Raw genomic sequence first — 6,196 nt, forward strand, 5'->3', positions numbered from 1 at the left:
TGTAATAACCTTTTGCTGCCCAAAAGCATTACTGTACTTTCTTTTACTTTCCATCCTTTCCCACACAACTCTCCCACTTTCTTTACTTTTCCCTCTCAACTATCTACTCTTATTTAATGCTTAGTTAAAGTTTTTCAGATATTAAACAAATGGTATACAGAACATAAAAAAACAAGTTCTTGTATGTGTTAGGTAATTCAAGTGTGTGTGTAGTTACTTTTATCAAAGCTCCATCAATTTGCAAACAGTTTGATCTGCATTCAGAAGCACCCTTTACACGCTCCAAAAGAATACTGTAAGAGCTTCATCAACATGCCATGTAGAAATCCATGAAAGTCAACGCCTCTGGTAGTAGTTGAAGTTATTCTCTATTTATCTACTAAAAAGACAAATCTTGGTGTCTTCAATTCAAATATTGTAATTCTTGTGCTTTATTTTATCTTGATAAGTTTCGATATCTCAAACATATTTACCCATATGGTTATATTTATGCTACAGTAATGGTTTGTGGATGATTTCTTAAACTTTTTTTGGTTATTTATCAGTTATTTCCTTCAATGGCTAGAGTTACTGGAAGTGCCTTGATGCTGCTGTTGCTCACCTCCATTGTAAGTACAGTACTCCCGTTTATCCTTGTTTTACTGTTTTTCATCGGTAATAGATTCATTAAGAGTTGTATTTTCTTTAATTTTAGTGTATTATGATTCATATTTATGCCTTTCTTCACATCCTCATTTCCTTTTGCTTGTGCAATTGTTCCAGTGAGAATACAAACCTTCATCCTTTATATTGAAGTAATTCCTCTGTGTAAATGATCATTGAAGCTTGGTAACAATGTGGCCAGGTAAATCCCCCTTTCTTGTTGATGACAACTCTTTTTTTATTTTAACTGCAATTTTATGGACATCTGTCATACTGAAGACTTGTTCTGTTGGACCATTTCTTTCAAGTATTCTGTTTTTAATTGATTAATTCTTTTGGATTATTCTTCAATAATGGATACTTGTTTTACTGAAAGGGCTTTGGTTGGTGTATGTGAAAAGGATAAACGAGTTCGGCAAAATAATGTATGGATCCTTTTTGTCATCATTTACTGTATACGTTCATAAGTTTTTTTCTTTGTCCAAGTTTAAGTTGTGGAAGGGATCATTTTTGGAAAAAGTTGAAGTTGTTCTCCTCATGTAAAGATTCCTTACCCACCAGTCAACTAACTTTGCTTTGTTTGATCCAAGGGTACCATCATCTTATAGAATGGATTGGAATTGTTGTCAGTGATGAGCTTGATAAACTATGTCAAGGCAGAGGTTGACAAAGGCCAAGCCTACTGATAAAACCCTCTAAGGTGGTAGTGCCATCAGGGAACCTCACACAGTCCATTATAGGTATTACTTATGGGCTCTTTGCAGCATTCCTTCAGGCTCTTACCTGCAGTAGCTTTACTATATAGCCAAAATCCATAAGTCCAATCCTAAATCCAGTCCAACAGTTAAGATACCACGATTCACTGTGCAATCTCCTTTAGGGCTTCTCAACAGACCTTCAAAGGGAGCTACAGCTAAATCTTTTGGGGGTGGTTTTGTCTTTGACATTGTCCTATGTTTTGATATTCGGCTCTTTTTAAAACCTCAATTAGGAGTTCAACCTTTTCCTGCTTGAAAGGGCTTGCAGCTGTCCTATCACTTTTGACCTTTTCAGCTGCTAACAGCCTGAATGGGATGGGCACACTAAGATCAACAGAAGGATGATGACTGGTCATATTCTTTTCTCTAGAATAAGTTCGTTTTTCAGACCCTGTTCAAAATGGAAGCTACGTGTTCAATATTGGAATGGTAAATTTGATATTGTACAGCCAGTTATTAAGGTAGAATGTGGTTGATGTGTTTTAAATTAGGTAAATGTAATGATTGTACAGTATTACTAGGTATTGGTAGGTAATAGGTTGGCCAAGGCACCAGCCACCCGTTGAGATCCTACTGCCAGAGTTACTGGATCCTTTACTGGCCAGGTACTGTATTACTATATTGGATCCCTCTCTGGTTACGGCTAATTTTTCCTTTGCCTACACATACACCGAATAGTCTGGCTTATTCTTTACACATTCTCCTCTTTCCTCATACATTTGACAACACTGATTTAACTGAAAATTCTTCTTCAGTCAAGGGGTTAACTACTGTACTGAAATTGTTCAGGGGCTACTTTCCCACCTGGTAAAGGTAGAAGAGACTCATTAGCTATGGTAAGCAGTTCTTCTAAGAGAAGGGCACTCCAAAATCAAACCATTGTTCTTTAGTCTTTGGTAGTGCCATAGCCTCTGTATAATGGTCTTCCACTGTCTTGGGTTAGAATTCTCTCGCTTGAGAGTACACTCAGACACACTATTCTACAGTTTACTAATTTCCTTCCTCCCTTGGCTGTTTTTCACTTTCTGAGCCCTTGGTCTTATAACATTTTGCTTTTCCAACCAGGGTTATACCTTGTAATGCAGTAATAATAATGAACACAATGAAAATTGTTAATGATAATATCTAGGCTATTAATGCAGTAAGTGGGTCATTTTAGATGCTATGTTTAGTTGTCCTAGTCTGACTGGTGATTGTATAACTGACAGATGTTCATGATCATATAACTTGTATCATGAACTTCTGACTTTTATTTATGTGGTACACTGTAGGCATTACTAAGGGGGCTTTTTAGCATTCTTTTATCCCATAGCTTACATTATTTTTGTCTTCTACTTTAACTTTGTTCCTACTTTTTTCTGTATTTCTGTCCAACATTTTTTAACTTTAATTTTGTAGTGCAAGAGCAGGGTTCTTTACCAGTTGCACCTTGGCACTTAATTGCCTCGCTGATCATATTGTTGGGTCATTTGGCCCAGTTTGTTTAATCATGCTCCGGATTGATCTTTTATTTATTACTTTTTGGAGCTTATTTAATTTTCATAGTCATTTGAATATTAGTCAAGTTCATGCTGAGTTTTGTATACACAATATATAATCTGTTTTTTTTTCTACATATTGCTTTTTTTTCTGTCAAAGCTTGCTAATTAAGGCCAGGAAACGAAATTTTGGCATGTTCCTCTAAAATGTGTTTTTTTTTTTCTTTTCAATTAGAAAATAATGAAATAGATGTAGGAAGCACACAGAAATGGTAAATATGATTGCAAATTAATACAATTTGATTGTGATATTGCATTATTTTATTACACTTTTACATGGGAAAACTAAACAAGTTACTGTAATGTACCTTCCAATTTTGTTGATTTATAAAAATCCTACAATACACTACTGTATATTCATTTTTTTGGAATGCACATATGATTCTTAAATTCTAACAATCTATAAAGTTTTAAATTGAGCACATGTAATTTATTGCTCATAATACATTTGTTCTTTGCTCTTTAGGAGGGAAATAAATGATTTTCATTCAGAATAAAATCTTATTTTGTTTATTAGAATTGAAACCTTTGTTAAGAAGTCATAATTAACAAATGGAGCTTACTCTAATTAAGTTGCCAGCTCCTTTACCCCTTAGTCTCTTACAGCTAATCATGGTAATTTCAGCAGTGAAGGTTACAGTTGAAAGGAGTAAACCGAGTGCGAGGAGGAAGAGAGGCCCTTGCATATGCGTTAGAGTAAGAGCCATGGTACCTCCGGCCATATAATTTTCTGTCGACAGTGTGTCATTACCTTCCCTCGGTAATGCCAGTTGCTTCTTATGACTTTCAAGTCTTGCCTGTTTCAAAATGTTGGAGCTCCATTTACCTATAAGGCCTCCCTTGAAGGATAAGATTTTGTTATAATACAAGATATGTGGAGTTTTAGAGGAAAATATTGCACAAGTATATTCTTTGGCCTGTAAAGAAAGTTTAATCCTGGGAGATTAACATGTGGCTTGCGTAGTATCTGGACAATAACTAAGTGCACTTAAAGACATTTGACTCTCACACTTCAGATTTATTTGCGCATATTTTCACAGGAATCTGCATGGCATTTTTTAAACTTCACGAGCAATGATAATATATACAAATTTTAGGTGTTAATGGAAAGAAGTTTTAGTACATAATTTGAGGGGTTTATTTGTAATAATACTTGGGTATTGTGTCATTCAAAGCCAAGTATTCACGCCTATACCCAAGCACCACGTAAATGATCATTATCATATGATTCAAATGAAAAAGATTCTCTCTCTTTTTTTTTTTGGATACAGACTTCAATTCTGACTTAATGAAAGCTAAAAACTGTACACCATGTGGATAGTTAAGATATAGTACTCTACACATACATTACTGTTGTGCATCAAAGAAATATATGTTATAAATGTTCAATGAAATGTTAATGTTGAAGCATTTCACTCTATCTTCCCTTTATTAGGCATCATTCATGCTTGTAGTTGTATGATGCAATATAAATTGACATTTGTCTTTACATTAATGTGTCACACACACACACACACACACACACACACGCATATATATATATATATATATATATATATATATATATACATATATATATATATATATATATATATATATATATATATATATATATATATATATATACACACAGTATATATATAGGCTAAAGTATATGTGTGTGTGTGTGTGCGACGTCGAGTCACACATTTTCATCTGTATGCAACTTGCATATGAATGATTGTGTTGCAGATATTTTCACCACCATCACAAGCATTTGCATATTGTATTACAGGCATTTACATTATCTTGTCATGTATATCTGTAATATTGGAACCCATGCATTTACCCCTATCACATCACATACATTTACTGTACATCATTGTGTCTCGTAATTGAACAATGCCAGCTTCTGAACAATTTAGACCAGTGAATTGTCAATATTGAAATAAGTTTTGCAAAAGAAAAAAAAAGCTAGAATTACAAAGACTGAAAATACTATGGCTTATAGTAATGTAACACAAGGAAAACCTCATAATTAATGGAATACCAATGTATGTTATTATAGGCTACCTTTTACTCCTTTTCACAAGACCTTAATTGATATGGCTTTTAAACACACCATAAAGAGCATGGGAATAATAAAAATATTTGCCTTGACCGTCAAATTCATAATAGCTCGAAAGTTAATCTATCTAAAATAAAATAAAAATCTGTGGATACTTATTACCGTAGATTATTTTTAATAAATGCTTTTTGTCAAATCTTCTTATCAAAATTATAATGTAATACCAAATCATGCTAGTCATCATTTGGCTGATTTGTCATTATAGAATTATCTTGATTTGGTAATGAAAATAACAAATGTCAATGCATAGAATTATTCGTTAGTCAGTAGCAGTAGTGTAACAACCTATATTTCCACGATAGCTTTCAATCAGATCTTTAAACTTGATGACGTCACATGCAAACTATACAACAAACCAAAGTCAGATTATGTTTGCACCTAACAAGGATGGTGAATGATGAATCCCGTAAAGGAACACAGTGTTGCCAGATATGGGAATGTATTCCTAGATTCGGGGATTTTGGGTGTCTGATGGTGATATTTTGTACGAATTTCTATGAAGAAGAAACAAAGATGAGTAAACCTTTATATTGCTGCAATTAGTTTTCTTGCACTTACACGAAGTATAGTGAGTAATTTCTATATTAGTAAAGCCCACAGGATCGGAACAATATATATTTGGGGAAATGGGGATATTTGGTTTGTTTTGGGGATTTTGTATCATGAGTTTGAAGAATTTGAAACTAACCCATCTGGCAACACTGAAGGAAAATTGCATCATTTGCATGAACGATTCTAGTGAGTAAGTCTTGAAGTGTCTACGGTTTACATTACTTATAGTGATTTGTGCATACATTTAAGGTTCCTTAAATTAGGTACATGGTAAGAAGTTTTATTTATTTGTTTTTAAATCAGAAATTTTGATGTGAAATTAGACAATTTATGTATATCCCGGAATAATGGCGAATGTCTTGGGAATAATGCTTATTTTGGCAACCAATAGGCTATTACCTGAGAGACTACCATTTTTACCATGTTAATTTCATTCAGAAATCCACTTAATCTATGAGAATTTATAGTTTAAAGATGTATTGGAGTCGGGATATTAAGGTAACCCTCAGTACAATATCGAATGATGTGTGTTCTGGAAACTAGTAACGTAAGGAAACCACCTACCCTGAGCAGACTGGTTTCTGGTTTTATTATAGTTT

The sequence above is a fragment of the Palaemon carinicauda genome, chromosome 13, assembly GCF_036898095.1.
Source record: "Palaemon carinicauda isolate YSFRI2023 chromosome 13, ASM3689809v2, whole genome shotgun sequence".
Lineage (NCBI taxonomy): Eukaryota > Metazoa > Arthropoda > Malacostraca > Decapoda > Palaemonidae > Palaemon > Palaemon carinicauda.